This window comes from Emys orbicularis, chromosome 9, assembly GCF_028017835.1.
Source record: "Emys orbicularis isolate rEmyOrb1 chromosome 9, rEmyOrb1.hap1, whole genome shotgun sequence".
NCBI classification, from domain to species: Eukaryota; Metazoa; Chordata; order Testudines; family Emydidae; genus Emys; species Emys orbicularis.
The window spans coordinates 80209465-80235943 of NC_088691.1; positions in this window are offsets into that span (position 1 = coordinate 80209465).

Sequence of the window (26479 nt, forward strand, 5' to 3'; positions counted from 1 at the left end):
GATGGCATCACAGTATTTCAGTCTTGCTAAAATGGCATTAGGACAAGAACTACTGGGAAACTATACACCAGTCAGCCTAACTTAGATACCTGGAAAGATACTGGAACAAATTATTAAACAATCAATTGGTAAGCACCTAGAGGTTAATAAGTAATAACCAATATGGATATGTCAAGAATAAAGCATGCCAACCCCTCCTGATTTACTACTTTGACAAGAGTCCTGGTTTAGTGGGTAGAGGGGAAGCAGTAGACTTGATATATCTTGCTTTTAGTAAAGCTTTTGACAATCTCACATGACAATCTGATAAGCAAACTAGGAAAATGTGGTCTAGATTAAATTACTATAAAGTGGGTATACAATTGGTTAAAAAAATATACTCAGTAGTTATCAATAATTTGCTGTCTAACTGGGAGGATGTATCTAGTGGGGTCCCTCTGGGATCTATCCTGGAGTGGGGAGTATGCTTATAACATTTGTAGATGACACCAAGCTAGGAGTGGTTGCCAGCACTTTGGAGGACAGGATTAGAATTCAAAAATGACCATGATAAATTGGAGATTTGGTCTGGCCTGAAATAGGGTTACCAGATAGCAACTGTGAAAAAACGGGACAGGGGTGGGGGGTAATAGGTGCCTATATAAGAAAAAGTCCCCAAAAACGGGACTGTCCCTTTAAAAATGGGACATCTGGTCACTCTAGGCCTGAAATAAGATGACATTCAATAAAGACAAGTACAAAGTACGATGATTAGGAAAGAAAAATCAAATGCAAAATGGGGAATAACCCACTAGTCAGTAGTACTGCAGAAAGGGATCTGGGGGTTAGAGTGGATCGAGAATTGCATATGAACCAATAATGTGACAGTGCAAAAGGCTAATGGGAGTGCTGTACATAAGACAAGGGAGGTAATTCTTCTACTCAGATACTCCTCAGATGGAGTATTGTGTCCAGTTTGGGGTATATCACTTTAAGAAAGATGTGGAGAAAGTCCAGATGAGGACAACAATAATAATAAAAGGTTTAGAAATTTGATCTATGAGGAAAGGTTAAAAACTGAGTATAGAAAAATGTAATCTAGTATGAAGAGACTGAAAAATCACCAGACTGAAGCTAGTTTACACCATAATCAGCAGGAAGCACTAGACATATTTGTGGCATAGATTCCAGATGCCAACATACAGACTTCCACGTGAAATTGTCAAGTAGAAACTAGTGTGAGGAAATGAGAGCTCCCCAGAAATCTTAAGAAGGACCCTTAGCAGGTAGGGCAGAATAGTACATCTCAATGCCATGGAGCAAGTTTAAGCAGCAGCAAATGACAGAGAGGAATGGAAGAAGCCCTCTGTGCCAAAATTGGCATGCAAAGTTTTAAAAAAACCAAAACCATAATGTCACAATAACTATGAAAACTGGGCTATGGCTTCTTACATCTTAAATACAACTTGGTTTCTAGGAAAGGAAAGACAATACAAAACATGCAAATATCTGTATTTTCCTTTGTAAAATTTTGTGTATTGTTTTATTTCTAGCAGAAACATAATATCCATTTTGGCCTTCACTAATGTCTCTGCAAAACAATTCAGAAATAATGGAAAATGTGGATCTTATGTGTATATTTCCACAGATTTAATTTTTTTAAACTACAGAACCTGTGTTTTGAAGATGGTTCCCCAATGTGTGAGTTAAACCAATGTAATAAACAGTTCCCCATCTTTTCCTTTCCGCTCCTCCTTTTGGGTCACCATGAAGACACAGGAGCTATGCCATGCATAGGGTTGCTCCTTGCCCATCTTCCTATCAGCTGGCCAGCACTGCTAAATGCTGCCCCGAGCAGCAGCAGAATGTTGTATACTGACCCATTTGGTGTTATAATGCTGAAACTTAAGGAACCTGAATTGGCTCCACAAAACTCAGGATGGATGAGTCTGGTGGTCTTGCATTCTGTTTTGTTTTTCAGCAGAAAACGGTGGCATTCCATTTGGCACTTCAAAGATGAATACTTGATTCACGGGGCAGCACTAGACAGGTACAAAAATTAGCAGTATAACATATGCAGATTTGTGCTAGAAAGTTTTGGAAAAGATTTCTGCACAATGCTGCCAAATGAGGCCCACAAATGCATGTAGTAGTTCCCATTGAAGCTAAAAGTAGTTTTGTACATGCATCCCAGGGTAAGATCTGGCCCCAAATTAGACCTTTGGGGGCTAAATTCCGCAGTCTTACATTCCGTGAAATCCCATTCTCCTTAATGGGACAGCACAGGGGTTTTTAAGACTATGCTGAATTTGGCTCATGATCTTTAACTGCTGTTTACATTTCAATAAGAAAAAGGTTACTATATTAAAACACATGCTTTTTGCTAACATTTATGTACCTTAATATATAAAATTACTACACATACTTTCTTCTTAGGGGAGGAGATATATTCTGGGTTATGAGTAGCATCACTCTAGTCCTTCAGTCACTAAGATTTTCTTAAGGAGGGACTTTTGTACTGAGAAAACACAACTATACCTTACCTGAAACCAAGATCCATTTGACCTGACACATCTTAATTTAAAAATAAAAAATTTTACTTGCCACTTTTGCTGAGAAGAGATGATGTTTAAATGAGTGTATTTTCTGAGAGCCCATCTGCTCTTCTACACAGTCCTGCAACAATCTCATGATGGAGAGAGTTGTGATATTAATCAGTGTAGAGGTGCTGGCCGGGGCTCGACCCTCTCTGGGGTGGCGGGGAGCCACACCGGCTCACTGCACACAGCTGAGGTTTGGGGAATTAGTCCGGCCGCGGGAGTCTTCCCTGGCGGCCCTTGTGGAGGCAGAAATAAGTACAGTTATTACAGGGCCCTAGGTCAGGGCGGGGCAACAATGACTCAGACCCTCGGGCAGGGGCTGAGCAATAACGCTATCGCAGTAACAATATATACAGTAGTAAACCCCAGCCCTAGGTCAGGGCGGGGCAATAATAAGTCAGGAGCTCAGGCCTTCAGGCAGGGGCTGAGCGGTAACAGTATAAACAGTGGTAAGCCCAGTGGGGATCCTGGCCGCAACACACTGACATGGGCTCTGGCAGTGCTGCAGCCAGATTAGGGTTGGCTGCCTTCGGGCTACTTCCTGACTCCCCCTCTTGTGGTACCTGAGTCACGGTGGTGTCCTCCGGGGGGTCCCGCACCCTGGGTTCCTCGGGGTAGTGGTCAAGCAGCTGGCCCGGCAGCTCCTCCGGGTAGCGGGCGCAGGGCAGGTCCGGCAACTCCTCCGCGTAGCGGGCACAGGGCAGGTCCGGCAACTCCTCCGGGTAGCAGGCGCAGGGCAGGTCCGGCAACTCCTCTGGGTAGCGGGCACAGGGCAAGTTGGGCCAGTCCTGGCGGGCACCTTGGGCTGTGGGGGTTTCCCAGTCACAGGCTAGGCTGGAGGCGTCTGGCCCTCTACTGAGCTCTGAGGGCGATCCTTTATACTTCCGGGTTGCCGCCTGACCCTCTGAGGGGCAGGCTCAGACTTCCCTAGCTCCGCTCACCCCGGCCTCCGGATGGGCTCGTCCCTCTCCGGGGTGGCGGGGAACCACACCACCTCACTACAGTCAGTTTTAAAACTCAAAATTGCAAAGTTTTAAACACAGCAATGAGATGTTACCTCAGGACAAAACAGGAAAAGTTGGGTTGTGAGGGAGCAGGCTTTTATTCATGCTGTATATACTTACGTACAATATAAACAGTATAAATATTGAAGACCATATTTTGTGATAATGGATGTATGCACACACAGCTGTGAGAAATCGCCGTGTTCTTTCATGTTGGATAAATTGCACATAAATGGGCATTTAGCAGGCAGACATCCAGTTTGTATGTACAAATGTCCATTCACAGGTTTTTGCAGACTGAAGTTACACTTGCATTTTTGCTTTTGAAGTCTCTTAAATGGTGTACTTAAACTTAATACTATATATCTTCCTGGGAGTACGTTGTTGGTTGTTTTTCAGGCTGATTGCATATTGAAATTTTTTTATATGACAAACTTAGCATACAAAAGTCCTTGTCTAAAGTCTTTGTGCTAATTTTAACTCCTCAAACACATTCAGATAAAAAGATCTCCTCAAATGTGGTGTTGCTATCTATTTACAGGGGGTCAAATTCTATTTCAGTTACACAGGTGTAATTCTGGAGTAAGGTAATTGAAGTTAGTGGATTTACTCCAAATTTACACCAGCATAACGCAGCACAATTTTGCCTAATATAGCTATTTTCCCCCCTCTATCTTTGCACATATTGTAGCGCAATAGTATTCTAGTAAAACTGAATAAATAGACTGTAAAGAGTACTTTAGCTATCCAGCTACAAGTCTGTGAACTTGGATGCACATTTTGTACATATGGAAATAGTGTTCAAGTACAAATGGTATTTGTGTGAACAAATGGGATAGGTAGGTGTCCATTTAACTGATCTGCACACACCAAAATGCCCACATCTACTTTTCAGACAAGATGAAAGTTTAGCTCTGTTCTTTCAAATAAATATTGCTAATGAAAGTTACAAAGAGAGGCTGCAAAACCTAAAAACACCAAAACATAGCTTGTTTAAATATACTAGAGATACCAAGGCAGGATTTTTCTTTGATTTCTAATAGGACTAAACAAGGAAATAAGTCAGTCCTAATTAAACCACTTCACCCCGAATGTTAGTAGAACAGTAAATTTTTGCACATTGTGTACTATTACACATTTTCTTCAATTTGTAATATGGGGCTTTTTTCCTATAAATGATGACAATGTTACAATATTTTTCATGCTTGAACTGGGCTGTAAAATCATGGAAGATACTTTGGTTTCATTGTCTCAACCTACTTAGTGTGGGTAGCTGGACTCAATTAAGTGAAAATGTAAAGAATTACAATCAGGAAGCTGTATTATTGCTAAAAAGCTACAGAGCTCACATCAATTTTTTTCCCAAGTATTTGAAATGTTCCATTGGTGATTCCTGATTTTTAACTGTTGATCATTTGAGTCTAACCATACTTTAACCCTTAGAAAGCTAGCTAAACTCCATGTTTTAGTCACCTGAAGAGAAGCTATCGTCTTTCCGTTTTTATGCAGATGCTCGGGTTGGAGGGAAAGATTTTTCATGTACTATGTGGTTGGTCATAACATGCGAGGATTGCATGTTTCTAAAACTAAACTGGCTCTTTGCCGAGAACTATTCCTACTGCCACCTTCAAACTCTTCCCTCCTGCAACTTGTGCTCCTCCCTCCAAGTTTCATGCAGGTTGCTACAGGTTTCTAGCTGCTGGGACAAAGGACAGGTTTAGACCTTTGGGACAAAGCTAGTCTCACTAGCTCCCCCCACTTTCCTACAGTAGAGCACCTTTCTCCTTGCATGACATGTATTCTTACCATGACTGCCCTCTCTTTCCCTGCTCAAATCCCATTCCCCCTGTCACGCCAGGAACCAGCAGGGACATGGTGTCCCTTATACAAAGCTGATGAAGGTGGACAGTACCACCACAGATCCCGTAGTCCTTACGCAAAATGTAGAGCAGAGATGTATGGCAGTCAGCTTGACTGTAAAATAGAGGTGTTTGGGTTCTCTGAGAGCGCTGTGGTGAGAGGCACAGGTGTGGAAAGGGGCTCTATGTTGATCATAGAAGGGAATGAGAGATAGCAGGAGCTAGGAAGAAGGAGACAGAAGGGTTGAAAACAAATATAACCTGTCTGCCAGTTGCCATAGCAATACTAAGATGATCGATAGGGGTGCTACTTAAAATAAATAATTCGCTGAAGTCCCCATCTAAAAGCAGACCCAGTCTGGCTTTGAAGAACTTAACACTTAAAGTTTAGCATACCGCCCATGCCCATCCTAGGTGCCTTTCCACGTGTTTCTTCCCCATTTACAAGCACTCAGGAGTGTTAGGAATATGAAACCACATAATCTTTATTAGGAAAAATAAGAAATATTTATGTACATAATAAAATGAAATCAGCAAAACCCAAATAGTGTATGAGGGTTATGACTGACCTCATAGTCCCAGTTACTAAGTTCCAGGGTTGTTTTGGGCACAAAACCTATTCCCCACCCACCTGAACCTCTCTCATAGATTCAATTAGACCTTCAAGTCAAATGGGTGCCAGAAGATGCTCTCGTCAACCTGTCAGCTCTTGTCCTGTGAAGTCCATTACCCCCAGGTTCCACTCCACTCTGAGGCTTCCAGGTCCTGGTTGAGGAAAGTCACCTCCCAAGTGCCAAGCTAAGTTCCAGGAAATGAGCGTCACCACAGCCAAGTTTGGACCCACAAAGTCAGCTCTGTCCCTGCCTGTTCTGGTTCCATTAATTCAGCTTTGTTGCTACCAGGTCCAGCCCTGCAAAGCCAGCTCCAATCCAGGTTCTATGTATCTGGGTGGGAAAACCAAAGCAAAGCACAACTCCTGACTTGAGTCCCTACTTTCTTGCTGAATAGTCTACTACCTGTCTACTACCTTTCACAGTTTTTCTCACTTGCTTACATGCACCATTTAACATCCCTTCCAAAAAGAGCAAACAAACAAATGAAACACTCTACAGAAATGCACTGAGGTGAAAATTTAAATTAAGCCTGCTACACACAGTTTTTCCTCTTTCTTCTATAGGCAGAGCAGAGAGATTCTTTTCCTTTTAAAACTTTTTATCCCGGAGCGTACATGTGTAGTCTTCTCTGCAGTTCCTGTTCAGAGCACTGAGGATAGGTACTTAGAGGATGAATATATTTGGATCCAGCTATTTAAGGGTTAAAAACAAGATTTCTAAGGGCTGGTCTTCACTATGGGGGATGCTGCTGCAGTGAAAACCCGCTAAATCGATGGCAGAGCACTCTCTGGCCAACCCTGGTACTCCATCTCTCCAAGAAGAGTAAGGGAAGTTGACCGGAGAGCGTCTCCCATCGATGCAGCGCAGTGAAGACACAAGGGTAAGTCGACCTAAGATATGTCAACTCCAGCTGTGTTATTCACATAGTTGGAGTAGCATAACATAGGTCGACTTACCCCCTGTAGTAAAGACAAGCCCTCAGTGAGTAACTGCCTCTGAACTAAAATGAGAGAAAAGGAACTGTATTTTGCAAAATACCTGAATGGATAACATGATCTTGTCTCTAACTTTTTGGAGTGCCAGAGTACTAGTTTAACAAGGGGTGCTTATAGAAACTGATCTTGCTAGACACTTTTTTTAATGTCTATATCAGGGGTTGGCAACCTTTCAGAAGTGGTGTGCCGAGTCTTCATTTATTCACGCTAATTTAAGGTTTCACGTGCCAGTAATACATTTTAACGTTTTTAGAAGGTCTCTTTCTATAAGTCTATAATATATAACTAAAGTATTGTTGTATGTAAAGTAAATAAGGTTTTTAAAATGTTTAAGAAGCTTCATTTAAAATTAAATTAAAATGCAGAGCCCCCCCCCCCGGACTGGTGGCCAGGACCTGGGCAGTGTGAGTGCCACTGAAAATCAGCTCGCGTGCCGCCTTTGGCACGCGTGTGCCATAGGGTGCCTACCCCTGGTCTATATCTTTACAAACACCTTGACATCTGGGTGTTCCTTATTGACATAACATGGTTACAGGTCAAAGTGTTAGTATTAATCAAGTTTATGAGGCAACAGATTTATATTTTTCCTGTAGAAGCAGTAAATGCCATTAAAGAAAACATTTCTTACATTTGCAAAAGTATATAGTAAAGCTGAATATGGCAAAGAAACTTCAACACGTCATTCCTCAATGTCTTACATTTCAGTTGAGGGTGGAAAGTACATTACTTAGAGTCACAATCATTTACTTGCTAAGCTGTTGAAAAGTCTGAAACACTACAAAATAAAATTACTTTGTTTGGCTTAAGCTTTCCTACTAGCAGCAGTCAAAAGTATAATTTACTCCATTATCTCAAGAAAAATATATTTTGACTTCTAAAAAATTAGTGGTTAAAAGAACAATACAGGGGCACAGGGAGTTATGTAATTTGGAGGCAGCATAGGCAGTATGGAAGAGAGCAATACTGGATGACCAACTGCGCAAAAAAGAATGAAGTCCCTCTAAAGGTTTTTATCTACGCAGTAAATCAAATTTCATGAGCACTGCAACCATCTGTCTGATCTTGCTATGTCTGCCCAGTAACCTTGTCTACTGAAACCCTAAGGACATATGCAGATATAGAAGTTCACTTAACAGTTCAGGTATTTTGAGTCAGGCATGTTAACTATGAACAGACATGATTAATAATGTGTAAAATGCATGTGAAAGCAGTAGTTCAGGGCAATTCTTCCTGCTAGAGAGATACCACTTAATTTGTTATGCAAGAAGTCTATAATTGAAGTCCTATGACAAAGGTCTCACCACTAACATGTGAATAAAAACCAAATTATAAAGAAAACCATTCCTGATTACCTATTTTTAGTGTGAAAAGTGTGGTGGAGTCATAACCCCTTTATTGCAGGAGATGCATAGTCCTGCTATGCAATTTGTTGCTGTAGTTTTTGTAGTTTTATTTTATAGGTTCAAATGTGCATTCTGGTTACCAAAGTTTGCAGTCTTTAGAACTGGATATGGGGAGTGAATTGAAAATGGCAGACATTAGATGAGTCTTCAGCAGGGCCTGTTAAACCTCACAGTTTGGACATAGGACTTCAGAATAGACTTCAAATAATAGCACTACTTATGTATCAAGTAAACTTGTGGAGGACACGTGCTTTAGTTTTTAAAAAACAGTATTTACTCTCAGTGACCAGACCAAATATGATTTTCCCCTTTTCTAGAGCAGGAAATAAGTATGGCAAACTAGTTATCTGCTTGCAAATGTTGATTATTTGTTGGTGACCACTCTATCTTTATGGGTTTTAGGTAGGTCCTACATATTCAGTGGTTATTAAGCATCTTCTTAAATTCTTGGTAACTGAGACTATAGCAGTTCTTAGGTAGATCAGATTTGGACACTCGGTATGTCTATGCTGCAATTAAACACCTGTAGCTGGTCTGTGTCTGCTGACTCAGGCTCACTGGGCTCAGGCTACAGGGCTGAAAAACTGTGATGTAGACATTCGGGCTTGTCTGAACTCTGGGACACCATGAGGGGGAGGGTTCCAGAGCCTGGACTCCAGCCCAAACCTGAACATTTACACTGCAATTTTACAGCCCCGCAGCCTGAGATCCACAAGCCCGAGTCAGCTGAAGGGCCAGCCATGGGTGTTTAATTCCAGGGTAAGACATATCCTAAGCCCCATATTTTTAAAAGCACATGCACAAAGTCTGTGAGAACAGACATGTGCACCTGACTTGTGTGCACACAAGTTAGAGTTGTGCTATATAGATGCATGCATGCACAAAACATCAACTTGCAGTTTTGGGTTGCCATTGTGCAAATGTACATGCACACTTCTGAATATCTGGGTATAAAATTCTTGACCATGTTTATTATAATAATAGCTTTTAAACTTGAAGGGAGGACTATTAATTTATAGCAGAACACTTTTTTAAAAGTATGTTTTGCAAACTATAACTGCCCTACTGGGAATAGGGGCATGTGGTCTCTTACTTACGTTCAAAGGCTAATGTTATTGAAAATAAGAAAATAAAAAATACTTTCTTTATTATACACACACACAGCAAGAAATGCTGCCTACTGTAGTTTCTGTGGGAACATAGTGTTATCAAGAGATTAAATCTTTTTTGCCAGTATTGCACTTTAAATGCAGCCTTGTGTAAAGTTTAAACTATGATCGTTGTCTTCCCTGCAACAAATTCAGCCATATATTTTGCTATTTTCTACAGTAGTTATTGGATAAAATTTTCAGAAGTGCCCAAGTCCTATTTTCAGACGTGACTTAGGCACTTAGGGTTCCAAGTCACATAGGTGCTTTTGAAGATTTTATACATAGTGTTGTTGTTTTTCTCCAGCAATAGTGTTTTATACTTACAATATAAAAGGAGGTAAAATGGAAATACTTTTAAGACACAAAGCATGCCTTTGCTTTTTCACACACCTTCCATCAGCATTTTCACTTGTAAGTTTTTATAACTGTCTTTGACAGTGAAAGTGTTACACATTTTTCATAATGTTGAAACTGGTTCACTATAGATGCCGTGCATTGGAAACCGTCTCAGGAACTCCTGCACGTAGTAATACTGGGTACTTATACAGGCCTCTCTGCCTTTTGTATCAGTTGACTTGAATTTGCATGTTTCAAATGTTTGACCTCTCTTTATATTCTTTGCAGTTTGACTTGTTTATATCCATCTCCATTGAAATGCACTCTTCACAAATAAGCCAGATGCTCTAAGTTCTCTGACTACATTATTTTTCATTATATTCTCTTTTTTCTTCTAATTAAGATTTTTTTCCCCTTCTCAATCAATCATCCATTATATTAGTGATTAAAAAGCTGGGGATTCAGCACTCATCCCTGCGGTGTTTCACCATTAACATCTTCTTGGCTTGATAAATTCTGTGAATGACTGTTCATGACGATCTTGTCCTCTGACCAGTTTTTTAGTTCAATTTGATGAGACACCTTTTTATTTATCCTATGAGTCTAGACTTAATAAAACGGATTGGTAAATTTAAAAATTCATCAGTCCATTCAGAATATCTGTATTGTATCTGCTTCCTCTCCCCTCCCCCCCATATCCCCATTATCTACCCTCAGAGTTCACAGAATTCCTGAAGTGTAGTCAGGCATGACCTCCCTTTCCTGAAACAATGTATTTTAAGAAGTGCTTCCATAAGTGTTATCCCCATGTGACTTAGTTAAAATAAATATAATCCTCTCTTAGCTCCTTTTTGTTGATGTTACCACAGTTGTTTTTCCAGTCACATTTGGATAATTAATATCCCCCATGTTCCATGTTTTAGCCTTGGTACAGACTTTTCTTGTGTACTGTCCCAGGGTAGACCTTGGAAATATGTAATTGCTTCACATTGTTATCCTCCACTTTGTACTCTGCTGATTTAGCACAGAAAGTATACTTTTTCAAGGTAGCTTAGAGAAAAAGTGTAATTGCTGTATAAGTGACCAACAATATTGCTATGTGCTTTGTAAAATGTTTGCTTAAAATCATGAAGAGAAGATGAAAATGCTTTAGTTTATTTTCTACCATCAGTGAAGACCAGAGTTTGCTTTACTTACTCAGGTTGAGTAGTGTTTTACTATGTATGTAATACAATTTTAAGCCTCTAAATACTGACTTTTTAATGGCAAATACTGTATGTGTACTGTTGTCCTTTACTAGAGGCACTGTATATGCTCATGTACCTCTCTCGTGGCTAGTCCACAGAGGCTATAAACTCGAATTACTAAACCTAACAGAGATTTTCTTTTAGTTTCCTTTAGTCACTCATAGGGGTCCAAGTTACTGTATGTGAAAAGACATGGCTGTGAAGCTCATATGTGAGCAGTATACTAGCAGACTTTAACATCTACATGGTTATAGAATCATTAGAAACTTGATGACTGTTACAAGAAAGCAAGGCTGTATGAAACTGAGTTTTTCTCAAATATCACTATGTCTCAAAGGACAGCAATCTGAAAGAAGAAAATTGGAATCTGGCTCTTTATGTTTAGGAGTGCCCTACTCAGCAAGTAATAATTGTAGGACTGACCTTGAGAGGTCATCTAAGTATTCTATACACCATCCCTGACAGGTGTTTGTCTAACCTGCTCTTAAAAATCTCCAATGATGGAGATTCCACAATTTGCCTAGATAATTTATTCTAGTGCTTAACTACCCTGACAGTTAGGAAGTTTTTCCTAATGCCCAACCTAAACTGCTGTTGCTGCAACTTAAGCCCATTGCTTCTTCTCCTATCCTCAGAGGTTAATGAGAATAATTTACCTCCCTCCTCCTTGTAATTACCTTTTATGTTCTTGAAAACTGTTATCATATCCCCCATCAGTCTTCCCTTCTCCAGACTAAACAAATCCAATTTTTTCAATCTTCCCTCATAGGTCATGTTTTCTAGACCTTTAATCATTTTTGTTGCTCTCCTCTGGACTTTCTCCAATTTGTCCACATCTTTCCTGAAATGTGGCACCCAGAACTGGACATAATACTCCATCTAAGGCGCGGAGTAGAGTGGAAGAATTACTTCTTGTGTCTTGCTTACAACACTCCTGCTAATACATCCCAAAATGATGGGGGGGGGGGTTGTTTGTTTTGTTTTGCGACAGTGTTACACTGTTGACTCATATTTAGCTTGTGATCCACTATGAGCCCCAGATCCCTTTCTGCAGTATTCCTTCCTAGGCAGTCATTTCCCATTTTGTATCTGTGCAACTGATTGCTCCTTCCTAAGTGGAGTGCTTTGCATCTGTCCTCATTGAATTTCATCTTATTTACTTCAGACCATTTCTCCAGTTTGTCCAGATCATTTTGAATTTTAATTATATCCTCCAAAGCATTTGCAACCCCTCCCAATTTGGTATTGTCTGCAAACTTTATAAGTATACTTTCTCTGCCATCATTTAAATCATTGATGAAGATATTGAAAAGAACTGGACCCAGAATTGATTCCTGTGGGACCACACTTGATATGCCCTTCCAGCTTGACTGTGAACCACTGATAACTACAGTCTGGGAACGATTTTCCAACCAGCTATGCACCCACCTTATAGTAGCTCCATCTAGTTTGTATTTCCCTAATTTGTTTATGAGTAAGTCATGCTACACAGTATCGAAAACTTTACTAAAGTCAAGATAATGCTGCCTTTAATTAAGGCAGCAACAGCTCCATGGCATCCAGAATCTCAGCAGTTGTCTGAAGTAAGTCCAGAGCAGAGGCAATCACATTGAAGCTTTACACTAGGATTTGTTGTGAACTTGGAAAATAATATCTTGATCCTGCTAAAGAAACTGATCAGTCTGGGTGTCTATTCAATATCCAGCCTGTATCTAGTTCCAAGCATATATTTCCGTGGTAGTAGAATAACTAATAGCACACATGAGTTCTACTTCTGCTCCTTTTAGTGGGAAATTTCTACAACTTTTAAAGATAATCCCATAGCTGCTAGAGCTGGGTCTGCTTTTACTGTTGTCTACTGGTGAAAGGTTGTTATGATAGTGGAAGCTCAAAATGGAGACCTGAAAGCAATGTTTTTCTAACAAAACAGTGTCAGACTATCTCTGTTCTAAAGGGAATCCCTCTCCAACCCTAGAAAGAAAAATCTCACAGGGAAATTCCAACACACTACAGTCACTACTCTGAGAAGCTGTGGACTTATGGCTCATTAGGAGACAGCTCTGGGATCATGGATTAGAAAGAAGAGGAGCTGTCCTTAGCTCCTCTCTGGCCTTTGAGAGGTAGAGACACCACCACCGTTTTCATCTGGAAAACTCGACTGGTGTGTCTTCTATCAAGAAGTAAGTTGGGACCAGGAGCTGTACAGTAGTTCTGAAGGTATCTGCTGTCGTGGATAGAATTTTTCCTTAAGTCCTTGAGGCTGACACATCTGCGGGTAAGAGAGGGATCAGGGAGACAAGATCAGTTTCCAGAAGCTGTTGCCTGACAGTATTCTTTCAAAACATGAGTATTCCAGCAGATCTTAAATGCATGTAGTGTCTAGAGAATGGATCTGTTCACAGTAAGTGCTTACTCTAGCACATGGGAAACTGCTGCTGTTGATAGATCAGGAGGGTGGCAGACCTCTTGGTCTGCAGTTAAAGCCATTGAGAATAGCAGAACAGAAAAAAAACAAAGAGAAGCGTTAGCAAAGAAAACAGGCTGTGGTTCAATCATGCGGCCACGTCTGCCCAACATGTGGATGCATCTGCAGATCACTCTTCGGTTTACTTTCGCACAAGAAGACACACTGAATAAAACTGACTCTCTTATGTCTACGATGATGGGAGACTCCAACCATCTTTAGACTGAAAAGAGAGATTCCATAGCAGGTTCAGAGGGACTTTGGTCTATGAGTTGGAGACCGAATCTATTTTCCAGTTGCAAATGCGCTAACATACATGCTCCCTTCCCAGTCTTTGATCCGTAAAGTGCAACAGAAGGTAATTTTCCCCCTCCTACATCAACTATGCTGGTAATGAGTATAACGTGGTGTGCAACTGCTCTGTTACTACAACCCTTTGAATCTTGAAAAATACTGTTTTCAACCATTAATTTGAATCTCAAACAAATGTTGGATTCATGCCATATTACTATTCCTTTTTCATGATCATTGTATGTACAGATTTTGTTGGCTTAGATATTTGCAGAATGGTTCTTCTTCATGAATGCAATCCTGGCCACAGTGAAATCAAGGGGAGTTTTCCATTGACTTCCAGGAGGACAGGATTTCACCCCATATGAATACCTATATTTGCACAGAAGCAAAGTTATTTATATCTGAACAAGAGTATTCACTGTTTGTTTCCTATTTGCTATTTATTTTTCTCCTTTATAAAAAATCTTCTAATCAGGGAGCAGAAACAGCCTTGTGACTTAGGTGACCAATCTGCACAATGAATAGGAGCTGAAATGACTAGTTCACAAGCAACACATTTAAACTATCCAACCAATAGCTACGAATAACAAATAAAGATGCAGTATTCAGATTAGTTTGTGAACAATTTGAAAATGCCAAAACAAGCAACAAATATAATAATGAAAAATTTGTTTAACCAGAAACCACCCACATTTGATGTTAAACAGCAGAGATGTAAATTACACAAAACAATGTGTCAAGTGGGAGTGCAATGATGAATATATCAGCAATGTTTACGGTTTACTTTTTTGAGGAAAAAAATATTTTAGGAACATAGTGAGTGACATAAAAGATTAGAATATGAGTCTATCTGATCCATTTTCTGGCCACCAACATTAGTACCTGATACTTTAGGAAAGGGTAGCCCCTCCTGAAACCCACAGTATATTCAGACAGTTGTATAGTATTATATAGGTTTTGATGCCTATAGGATGTAGGGAAGAGAATACTTCTTTCCCAAGCTCTTCTTGCATGTAGACACTTGAGGTAGAAATATTTTTATAATCTGAAAACCACCTTTATGACTCTGCATTCTTGTGATGTGAGAATGATAAACTACCATGAAAAATGGGGGGAAATTTCAGAAAAGATCATTTACAATATATGTTAAAACAGTTCCCAAAACTACAGCATATGCTTGTTCACCTGAACACAATTCAGGAAAGCGCAAACTGTTCTTACAATGCTGACAGAAGTAGTATGGATTTCAGCTTTGAACAAAGACTATCTCAAGCAGTCAGTGAAGGCAACATAATAGTGATGTGGAAGTGGTCGCTATTGTGCATTCTCCATGTACTCAGCATGATAACAAATAGGCTGCAGACAGGGCCAGCTCTAGGCACCAGCCAAGGAAGCAGGTGCCTGCAGCGGCAAATCTGAAGGGGCGGCACTCCGTCTATTCTTGGGGCAGCACTCCGACTTTTTTTTTTTTCCCCTTCTTCTGCGGCAGTTCGGCGGCAGCTTTTTCATTTTTTCTTCTTCGGCGGCACTGCTGCGGCCGCTTTTTTTTTTTCTTTTTTTCTTTGCTTCCCGCTTGGGGCGGCAAAAAAGGTAGAGCCGGCCCTCGCTGCAGATGCCAGAGATAGAGCTGTTAATTTCCAGCACAGCATATTCCCACTTATGCCATCATGTGCCAGCACATATATGCCATCATGTGCCAGCAATGCCCCTCTGCCATGTTCATTGGCCAAACCGGACAGTCTCTATGCAAAAGAATTAATGGACACAAATCTGACATCAGGAATCATAATACTCAAAAACCAGTGGGAGAACACTTTAACCTGCCTGGTCATTCAATGACAGACCTGCGGGTGGCTATTTTACAACAGAAAAACTCAAAAACGGACTCCAACGAGAGACTGCTGAGCTGGAATTGATATGCAAACTAGATACAATCAACTTAGGATTGAATAAGGACTGGGAATGGCTGAGCCATTACAAACATTGAATCTATCTCCCCTTGTAAGTATTCTTATCAAACTGTCTGTACTGGGCTATCTTGATTATCACTTCAAAAGTTTTTTTTTTTTTTCTCTCTCTTACTTAATTGGCCTCTCAGAGTTGGTAAGACAACTCCCACCTGTTCATGCTCTCTGTATGTGTGTATATATATCTCCTCAATATATGTTCCATTCTATATGCATCCGAAGAAGTGGGCTGTAGCCCACGAAAGCTTATGCTCTAATAAATTTGTTAGTCTCTAAGGTTCCACAAGTACTCCTGTTCTTTTTACTCATAGCAGTTCTTCAAATCATCGGAACAAGGTCCTTCTGCCTCAACTCCGAAGTTGTCTGTGTTGAGCTGATCCTTTATGCATCTATTAGATGCACTCCACTATTCCTTCTGCAGCTTTTCTTTGGCTGAGAAAGCTGCTTCTTTTTGCCTTTCCTTTCAGAATAACAAAGATTTCCCCCCTTTTTGGATCTTACCATCACCACTGTGTTCAATGATTTAGACTAACTTGGGTTTAAGTTAGGATTAGATGCTAAACACTTGGTTGCCAACAAAAGTTAGTCACAATAAAAAACCCGAAGCATTAAAACAAGATGTAATACGACCATTTTAAAAGGAGGCCAAATTGTTGTTAAATGGCAGGTAAAGGCTCTATAACTCTAAATAATATTTATAGCCTTGGACTGTGATTTTGTGAGATCTCCTAGCTAATCAGGGTTGGGGCTGGTTGGGCCTTGGTTGGGAGATCTCAAAGGATAAAACAAGGTCAGATCAGTATTAAATCAACATCCCATTTGTGCTTGGAGGCACTGTGTTGTTAAAGATGTTATCTTTTCAGTAAGGGGTGTTGACCAAGCATGGTCTCATTAAACCTCTTTCAGAGTTTGCATTTTTTAAGTATCTGTGCTGCAAAAAGCACTAAGAAAAGAAACATCCATGCATTTCCCCACAACCCCATTCTTCAGATCATCTATCTAGAGAAAACCCAACTTTTTAATGCAGCTTTTTTCAAGGAATAAAACCCCCAGTTTTTAGAATAGGAAAGCTGCACAGAATGCATGATTGAGAAATGTATGTGAGATCTAGTGTGCCTCCATGTGCTCTGTATCACCTTAAACTCTTTTTATTCTTAGTATTCTGGCTTTTGGAGTTTTTCCAGTGTCAGTTTTCTGGATAGTTCCGAACGTGTGTAGCGGGGCGGTTACCCCATTCCTGGGATAAAAGGAGTGGCCAATCAGGGCACAGCTGGCCCTGATAAGAGGGCTGTGAGTAAGGAGCCGGGAGAGTCTCACTCCTGCCATGGAGTGAGAAGGACCTAGCTGCCTGGGAGAGACAGGGTATCTTCGGCAGAGCAGTGTTGGGGAAGGGGCAGGCTGAGCTGGGGAGCTCAGGCCTGGCTACCTCCCAGGATGAGGCCTGGCAGGAAGGCCTAAGGAGGTACTGGGGCTGCAGGGAGACAGCTGGGCTAGAAAGGCAGCAGGTCCAACCCACTTGCCAATGATGAGTGTCCATTATAGACTGCAGTTTGCCCTGGAGAAAGGGGGCTAGATGACGACTGGCAGTAGCCACTGAGGCAAGGTGGGCATAGGGGGAGGGGGTTCCCCTGAGAGGGGAGACCCAGAGTGTGGAGGCACTGCTGTGGGGCAGCACCCCAAGGTAAGGGGCACTGGGGTCCGCGAGGGACACGGGGCCAGAGGTGGTGGAGATGAGGAAGCAGGTACAGGTAGGGAGAAACCAGCCAGCAGGAGGTGGTCCGAGGCTGGAAAGAGCTAATTCCCGGACTACCAGCAGGAGGCGCCGTGCCGGTGAGTCGGCGGTCGGTTACAACATGGAATCTCCAATAAGAAATCAGGCAATGCCAAGAGAAGCTTTGAAACCAATGTTAGAGACATCAAATAAGGCTTCCCTTGCTCAGTCTCCTCTATTTCACATGCAACCAGCGTGGCCATGGGTTTTGATCTCAGTTCTTCAGGGACTTTGCATGTAGTTCTTGTGTAGTCCATGAGTATGATCTAAGCTCCTCACAATTTATTTTAAGCAGGGTGCTGATTACAGAATTGATCAACTGTGTAAGTAACCTGAGAGGCAGCATGAGGAGCAGTGAGTAAAGAATACTGGCATTTCTAGGGTTTTCTCCTGATCTTTCTCAGCACAAGGGGAGGGTTGGGGAGGAAGAGAATATAGTTAACTGGGCAGATTCATCCCTGATTTACCACTATTTTCAATGGAGTTACACCAGAGATTGATTTGGTTCCTTGTAGCAAATATGTGAAACAAATATTGCAACACTTAGTCAGTGCAGTGCACCAAAATTATGCTGTATGCCTGCATCCCTACTCAATGATGAAGCTGTTCTCATGCTCTTTGGGAACACTGAGTGAAGGAGATTGCTACTGGTTAAGGGTTTAATTCAACTATTACCAAAATGTTGTCACTTCTGCATATGTGTATTTGACACCTTTAAAAATGTTGTCCACTGTTGATAAAAGAATAACAGTTCTTTCAAATCAGATGAAAAATTCATGCTGTGAAAATACAGCTTCTGCTCAGAAGACACTGATTGCCGTAGCTATTAAAGATAATAAAACGTGGAGCAGCAGGGTTGACAAGTTAGAAAACAGAGCCAGGATCACAAACCTCAGACAGATTGGCGTGCCAGAGGGAGAGATGGTTGTTTTGAAACTTGGACGAAGGAAATACTGGTACAGTACTGTTTCTTTTGGTAGATTTTATTTGGTACTTTTATCTAGGAGAGCTGAATACAGGAAATAATTTCACCCACCCTCTTCCCAAATTGTTTTAATCATCTTGCAAAAATGTGACTGAGAGCTATAGAATTCAAAAACTCTTAAGTAGTGGGCAGTCTGGAATTCAAAAGTAATAATGTTGGGATCTATCAAGGCTGCATACCTTCAGAGCTGACACAAAGGAATGTTGTCTCAAGAGCTTAATGCAAAGAGACCTCATGGCTGAGCTTTTAAAAAAATGGCTGATTTTTGGGTGACTCCGTTTCTGGGTGCCCAATTTGAAACTCTTTTAAAGGGGCATTTTTTGAATAGGAAGTTGTCCCAGGTCAAGCACACAAAATCACTAATTGCTTTTTAAAATCTTGATATGTATTTTTATCCCTTCATAGGACAACTTACTATTCCTGATTTTTGGCTCAGTCGGAGATGCCCATAATTTTTTTTCTTTATTTTCTATGATCCATGTGTTGCCTTCATGCATCTTCAATTTAAAAAGAAAGAAATGTACTCCTAGTTGTTACTTAAAGTATTCTTCCTCCATCCTATTACATTTGCCTATGAAGTCTTGCTTAATGCTGTGAGCTAATGGTATTTTACACAATAAATTTCCTGTGGTTAAATATAGGATATGAAATCAACTTTAGTTCTTGCTGTTAGAATATTGCATATAATTTGTGTATGTGGATATATTATATGAATACTAATATTTATATGTCACATATACAAATTACATTTTAACAATTCTTCCTATTTAATTTCTTGACCTCACTATAATGATATTCACACAGTTATTATTCTCTGAAAACTTTGAGACTCCAATAATGACAGAATCAAGTAACTGGGCTTTCAGATTGGCCACGGGAAACCTCAAGTGGCTTCAGCTTTGGGAATTAAAAAAACAAACAAACTTCAGTGCACAGAAACAGCCATCCCCTCTAGAGCCCTACGTTATACACCAGAAAGCTTTTCCAATATTCTTTACACTTCTGTCACATTTAACATAGTATCTCCATGCACCTAATTGCCTGTAGTTTTTCTTCAATGGATGTTTACTCTTGTGGACACTGCTAAGAAGTCAACAAATACCACACAGTGCTATCTGAGAGAGTGTAGTACAATTCATTAGGAAAGGTACAATTTCAGAGTTCTTTCTAACGTCCTTGGCATATAAAGCAAAGTTCAGGATGATCTGGCAGCAAATATGAATGCATAAAATGCTTGTGATAGGTGTGAGGCTTTGGAAACATGGAATATTCAAAATCTACTGTATTGAGATGTGACCCAATGCTATGGACACATGGAAAATTCAAAGAGTATTGCATCACTTTTATAAATGTTACATGTATCTTATGGGCTTTTTAGTGATTATATTCCTGGCTCAATGGATGAGCTCACAGGTGTGTCCTGCAGGAATTCAAGTCAGTGGGGAGTAATTAATGCAAATTCCCAATGCTGAAACAATGCAGGTAACAAATTTTCTGAAGTTGTGCCCCCTGGTTCAGGAAGCCTAAAAGTACAAAGGACTTGGAACTGTATAAAGTAAGAGCCCTGACCTGGTAGAAATGGTCTGACACTCGATCCAAAAGCTGACATGAGGATGTGGTTTGGGCTCTCAGTGGAAATACATTATTTTAGCAAAATAGTGAAAAAACTTCAGAAATAATTGGGGCGGCAGAAAGTTTTCCGCTGGTGGCTGGAGTTTTCATCACCAGACTCTGATGTTGAATGTACGTGCTATTGCTCTGCACCAATACGGTGGGCTGGATTTAGTCATTAAGATTTTAATGTGTTCTACCTTAAAAGACAAGGTCCTGCTGGCAAATAGCTGGAATATATCTTTGTTTTTCTCCCCATGTAAGCCCAAGGGAGCATCAGTTTACACCCTGATTTGTGTGACACTTCTGAGGTTCCAGAACACTGTGTGGGAACAGTAAGTACAGTTCAGCCTTCTGTCAGGTTATGGTCAGAGGAAGAGTCTATACTGTGTTGCTTTCTACACAGTAACTATGGTATGAGAAGGTGCTTAAACTTACAAATATCTGTGTGAAGGAGGAGTGGGCATATTTTCAGAGCTGTAAGTGCTTATGTAGGCTCATGGCTGAGAATGTGCTCTGGTCAAAATCATCTTGGTGTGGTGATAGGCCGGTGTCAGGGTCCCACACCACTTAAACCCTGTGGTGGGACTGAGAAGGATAATGGGCTGCTGACTGAGCGGCAATGCAGTGGGACGTCTGCACTTCATGTGCATTATGAATGGGGTCTCCACACTTGCTCCCGAATAGGCTAGTGATACAGAAGGCTAGAAGAAGGACCACGGAATCTGTTCATATGGCTCCAGTGGCCCCTACTTTCCTGTGGCTGCTATTTCCACCAATAGGCTGGACTAGTAACCCCAGGCTGGACTAGTAATCCCAGTCTTACACACTGATCTCCTGATGATGGGATGGATTTAGTCTCTCCAAGCTTATCACTATCCTTCACCCATATAATGTCTAATTACTCAGGTTTTAGTCAGGTGCAGGGAATTTTGGCCTCTGGGAAAGGAATAATTATTATAAGCACAGCATTCTAGGTGTCTTTGGTAATGATAAAAAGAATGCTGCTTCTCTCAGTGACCACGTTTCTTCTGTAACCTGTACCCATCTCCTGTCTTTCCCCTGTTCGTTCTTTCTTGGGGGTATTATTTCACTGGGGTAATAGTCCCGTTAACTGAAATTTGCTTTTTCAAATGTATGTATATTAGAACTGACGATGGGTAATTTAAAGGCCTATTCCTAGAAGATGGTGAGAGCTCTGAACTTGCATTGACTTCAAGGGGACCTGTAGGTACTCAACACTTTTGTAAACCAGGCCACTCTTACATGCCAAAATATAGATTTATAGGCACAACTTTAGGCACCCATATTAGAAGTGTTGGCTTATATGTTGCAGAGATAGCTTTGCTGCAGAAGATGTGAGGGAGATTCCCACACCTGATATAGTGTGCTTGGACTTTCAGCAAGGGTCCCTCACCAAAGGCTCTTAAGCAAACTAAGCAGTCATGGGGCAAGAGGGAAGGTCCTCTCATGGATCAGTAACTAGTTAAAAAACAGGAAACAAAGGCTGGACATAAATGGTCAGTTTTCAAAGTGGAACTAGCACTGGCCACTGTCTGACGATAGGATAATGGGCTAGATGGATTATTGGCCTGATCCAGTATGTCTATTCTTTTATTACTTTCTTAAGGAATACAATATTCATTGCTCCTGGTGCTGCAGTACCTTTTGTGCCCTATTATGTTCTGACTTTGTCATGACTGTTTGGGGTCACTGCTCAGTGTTTTGAAATTGTGAGACTGTCACAATATAAAGTATTTTTCTCCAGTGACTTGCATTAGGAAAAAAGAAGGCTGCAAATTGAGTGGGTAACAATTGACTTGCACTTTGTGAGAAGATAATTGACCTATTGTTCCTCAAAGTGTATACAAAATGGATCAGTTATGGATTCAGTTCCCTGCTCTGCCAGTGACCTTAAGCAAGTAACTCAGTCTCTCTTGCTCAATTCTTTATCTGTCAAATGGGTATAATAGCACTTCCCTACCTCACTGGGGTGTTGTGAGGATAAATACATGTAAAAATTAAAAGGCACTCAAATACTATGGTGATAGGGGCCCTATAAATACCTATCATAGTTAAATGCTGAGACTTGAATCTTACTGTAAGTCATTATTTATTAAATAAGTCTTATACTTCACCTGCTGTCATAGAATATCTGGACTGAAAGGGACCTCAGGAGGTCATCTAGTCCAACCCCTTGCTTAAAGCAAGACCAATCCCCAGACAGATTTTTGCCCTAGATCCCTAAATGGACCCCTCAGGGATTGAACTCACAACCCTGGGTTTAGCAGGCCAATGCTCAAGCCACTGAGGTATCCCTCCCCTCTTATAGCCTAAAAGAGAGGAAAGGTAAAATGGAGACTGAAACCCTTCACAGCCCAGTCATGTTAAATCTCTTCCCCATGAATGCAAATGTTGCCATAAAGCTGTATACTTTTGTTGTTTAAATGGTGATTCAAAAAGATAATGAAATGCAACTGTTGGATTTAATGTATGAGACCAGGTTCTTCTAACAATAATGTTATTTTTTAGGGATCGTATATGTTGGGGGGCATGTGTCCATCTATCTTATAACTAAAATAAAAAACCCAAGGGATTCTGTTTTTTTTCTTTAGAACCTGGTCATTGTAAACATTTCCTAATGAGTGCAGTGCCTACTACGGTGAGTACTTCTTAGTGGGACTGCCTACTGTAGAAGGCGCTCTGCTCAGGAGTAAGCATTCCCAGAATAAGGCCCTTAGCCTATACAAGTTGAAATAATAAATATTTAGCCCTACTGTATTTTCAGGTGGTTGTGTCACAGGAAAATGAATGATGGATTATCTGTTTGCTTTTGGTTTGTGTGTTGGTTTGTTTAGGTCAGTGGTTCTCAAACTTATTTGATCGCGCCCCCCCTTCTTTGTGTCTGTAGTAATTTATGCCCTCCCCGCCTCCGCCGCTACCACACAAGCACATATACCAATTAAAAAGAAATCAACATACAACTCTCACTAAATTATTAAAACCAGTAAGGCATTGATTCAAACAGAGCCAGTGATCCATTGTAATAAAAGCAAAAATAAAACTACGATTATGGTCGATGCTTACAATTAAATGTGCACGCCACGTAATAGCAAACGGATTCACGTACAGATGGCAACAACTTTGTATAACGCTATGCAAGCTTCACAGAAATCCATCAAAATGCACAGCACCATCTAAAGTCAAATGCACAGCGCCATCTGAGGATCTGATATGTCTGGAGGAATCAGCTTTACTAGTTATTCATTGCTGTGTAAGCACAGTAAGGTTTTTTTCCTAAAGCTTCTCATGCCCTCCCCTCCCTCGAATACATTCTGGGCTCCTCCCAGGGGGGGGCCTGCCCCCCAGTTTGAGAACCTCTGGTTCAGGTCATTACACTTTGACAAAGTAGTAGGCAGGGTTGCCCAGAGGATTCAGGGGGCCTGGGGCAAAGCAATTTCGGGGGCCCCTTCCATGAAAAAAAGTTGCAATACTATAGAATACTATATTCTCGTGGGGGCCCCTGTGGGGCCCGGGGCCTGGGGCAAATTGCCCCACTTGCCCCCCCCCCCTCTGGGCAGCCCTGGTGGTAGGATATATGAGCCCATTTGCAGGATCATGTGGAATGTTTAATTACAAGTTACATCTGATTATATCTGCTTACAAAGCAGTCTTTGGAATATATTGGTTGGTTGGTTCTGTTTGAGTATGTGGCCCTTGATAAAAGCACAGTTTCTGTTTTTCTCATTTTCCTTTTTCCTTGATTTAATAATGTTTTCATTATAATGTCATCTCTCTCTCTCTCTCTCTCTCTCTGAGTATGTCGACATGTGAAGCGGTGCTGCTGTACTGATGCAGCTGTGCCACTGCAGCTCATCTGGTGAAGACGGTCTATTCCGACAGGAGAGAGCTCTCCCATCAACATCAGAAAAGAAGCTCTCCTGTCTACACAGCGCTGTCCACATGAGCGCTTATGTCGGTGTAACTTATGTCTCTCAGAGGGGGTGGGGGGGTTATGCACACCATTGAGTGATATAAGTTATGCCGACAAAGGTGTAGTGTAGACATAGCCTGAGAGAGAAAAGTATGAATGAGAGCTATTTGGCAGGGAATTCAAATGAGAGTTCTTCATTGTTAAATTATCGAAGTACTTGAGTGAAGTCAAATCCTATGTGCTGTTGCATAGCTTAAATGTTCTTCTGTGTGACTGTATTTGCCACGAAACATCACGTTATTGCCACATCACTGCCTACAGGTGGTGTGATCCAATGTAAGTATTTCTTAGTCCAATTAGGTGCTTCTAGACTGGGATGAATTAGTCCGATTTTCAGAAGCACTGAGCACCTACAGCTCCCACAGAAGTCAATTTGAACTGCTTGTCCTTAACAAACATGATTTTCAGATGTGCTATTTATTGTGGAGGGGATGTGTAATCCTCAAGACTTATCTCCCTATGAAATATTATTTGAAGAAATTACTTTTGAACCTCAACTAATATGACTGTTGAAATCTAGGATAACAGTTATTCCTTGAGTAGAATACGTATATCCAGTGCTTTTAAATTATACCCTACAAATGCAAAAGAAGAAAAATTAAATTCTGCTACTGTAAAAATATGAATCATATATCAAAATACAGCAATTTAGCTGAAATACCTTTTGTCTTTGACAGGAATATAAAATTACCCTCATGTGAAATACTTGACAAATACCAAAAACAATTTTAAAATATTCACAGGAAATTAAAAATCTGACTCAAGTCTTTTGATCAACAGTAGATGATCATGAGGTATGTGCTAAGGCTTCAAAGTTGTTAATGTTAGTTGGTAATGGCAAACTTGCCATTTCCCACCCTCTCTCTGATGTCCTCTATCAAGTAAAATGAACAGAGATAGGGATCTCATTCGGTTTGCTTGTAGACCCACAACTTCTCTTGATTTATGTGAGAATTTTGGTTGTTCAGGATTTTGATAGATGTTAGCTATTTAAGTTCTTGGAAAGAGCATCATAGATTTTTTTTTTTAATGCATGTGTTTGGAGGACATTTTACAACAGAGAATAACAATGTCAAGATAGGTCAAGATCTGGGTCTAATAGGATTAATGGTGTAATTTAAAGCCATGAAAAGTTAGGAAGTGAGAAGTTTACTTAAGATACAGGCAGTCATTAAAGGGGCTAAACACCAGTAAGCTGGGTTGGAAGAGGCAACACACTAGAAATGTGTTGCAAACGCACTGTTGAATTTATCCTCATAAAATATAAATTCCTCATTTATCCTCATCAGCGAGACTTCCTGTACATATTAGTTTGTAAAGTAACTTTATGCTCTGGGAGCTATTTGCATGGATGTGTCTAAAAATCTCTGGAAATATGAATATGGTTCCAGTCATAACATTACAAGACTTTATTTCAAGCCCATAATAGTAAGCTTAAGTAATGTCTAAATATTTGGGTTAAACCACAATATCCTATTTTCAGCTATGAACTATAAACTGTAATATACGGATTCCTCCTGCAATAGAATAATTATTCAGTTGGACTGTTCTATACAGCTTTAAACTCTGCTAGCTACAGCTAATATTAAAACATAAGTAGCAAAAAGAAGTAGGGTTTGAATTCTACCCTGCTGCAGTATTGGGGCATTCACAGCAACTTAACTCAGCCATTTATCTGGCATCTCTGGTTTGAGTGGGGTGTGCAACTAAAGTGTGCAATTATACTCTGCCTGTAATGTTTGAAACTTTGTCTTTTAACTTTGGTGAAACACTGAAATGTAGAATTAAGTGAAAATTCGTTCAGTTATAAATACAAAATGAACCCGCAAAGATCGTTAATTGCTTACTGGTGAATTCTGTACATGATATCAGAACTCTGAAAACCTGGTATTCAGTTTTTGATGCTGTTTTCTTGTAGGCATGTGTTACTTTCATGCAGAATATGTAGTTTTAAAAATCTGTCAAATTAACATTTTATAATATTGTACCTATTGCTTTCACATGGCTCAAACCCAATTTTAACTCTGGAGATCTAGGGCTACCGTTGTGCCCAGTTTCTGCAGGGACACAGACTAGAAGAGATTCTTTGCACTCTTTCCTCTCCCTTTCCTCCTCCTCCTCGGGAACCTAATGTAAAAATATCACAAGGTCAAGTATCATTTCACCCAGTGTCTTTTTATTTATTTTGTAATAGTCCCATCCATT